Here is a 1,479-nt window from a genome sequence, read left to right as displayed (position 1 = left end):
CCCTTCCCAGCTCCGTTCCCTGCCCTGGACACGCTCCAGCCCCTCCAGGGCTCTCCTGCACCAGCCACAACTGGAGCCAGCCCTGGAGGGGCCTCTCAGAGCCAGCACAGAGGGACAATCCCTGCCCTCACTTCTCACACACCTCGCTTCATTTCTGGCTTCTCTCCGGGTTTCTCATTCTTGTAGTCCTGTTAATAAAGTTTCTTTATTCCTTTGAAGTTTTAAACCTGTTTTACCCTTCTCCTAGTCCGTATCTCACAGCGAGAAATGAGTAAATACCCTCGTGATTTTAGCCAGCGCTAAAACCCAGCACACCGAGTCCGAAACCCTTCCCAGGACACACAAATCCAGCGGTGACTTGGTCAGGGACACTGCCAGGCCCGTGGGACACGCGGTCACTGTCCCTGTCCCCTCCTGGCTGTCCCATCCCCCAGCACAGCCCCTGCCCTCTCCTCCTGCCGGCCTCCACCACCCACACCATGGGATAACGTGTCAGGACTCGGCTCCAAAAGCATTCCACAGCTATTCCAGGAATTCTGACAGCTTGGTTGGGCCAGGGGCTGGGAGCTGCTGGGGCTGGCATGGCTCCATCACCCGAAGTTACGGAATATTTTGGATGATGTTTCACTGCAGGGCCTCTTCTCTCTGCTCAGGTGGGAGCCCTTCGCTCCTTTCCTTTGGGAATGGTTTTGTTGTGCCCAGGTTCTCACAGTCCTGCTCCTTCCTGCATCCCAGGAGAAGATGACTTTCCTACAGGAGGAGAGGTGAGGAACCGGCAGTGGCAGCACCTTCGAGCAGCTGAGCCATGAATTTGTGCCCTGAGATTTGTGGAATGTGGCAGAAAACAGAGACACACTCGGCCACTTCCCGGGAAATTTGGGCTCCAAACGAATCAGCTGGGAGCAAACAGAGATTTTCCTTCATTTCCACCCTGCCTGGCCTGAGTTTGGGACAGAGAGTGGAGCAGATCCATGGAATCACAGACTCCTAGGAAACAGAAGCCGTTTTCCAGCAGTATAAATTATAAAACTATAAACCACAAAATTATTGAATTATAAAATTATAAAACTATAAAATATAAAATATAAAACATTAAACAAAATGTATAGAATGTATAATATATACTAAATATATACTAAATATATAATTCATATAGAATATAGAATATAGAATATAGAATATAGAATATATAACATATAACATATAACATATAATATATAATATGTAGCATATAAATATGTATATAAACATGCAAAGCATATAAATATGTAGCATATATTTATAAAATTATAAAACTATAAAATATATAAAACATAATATATAATGTATAATATATAATGTATAATATATAGTAAATATATAATTAATATAGAATGTAGAATATATAACATATAACATATAATATATTATATTATATGTAGTGTATAAATATGTATATAAATATGCAAAGCATATAAATATGTGGCATAGATTTATAAA

Source organism: Parus major, chromosome 1 (genome assembly GCF_001522545.3).
Source record: "Parus major isolate Abel chromosome 1, Parus_major1.1, whole genome shotgun sequence".
NCBI classification, from domain to species: Eukaryota; Metazoa; Chordata; class Aves; order Passeriformes; family Paridae; genus Parus; species Parus major.
The sequence above is the reverse complement of the archived record's forward strand: the minus strand, read 5'-3'. Positions refer to the sequence as shown.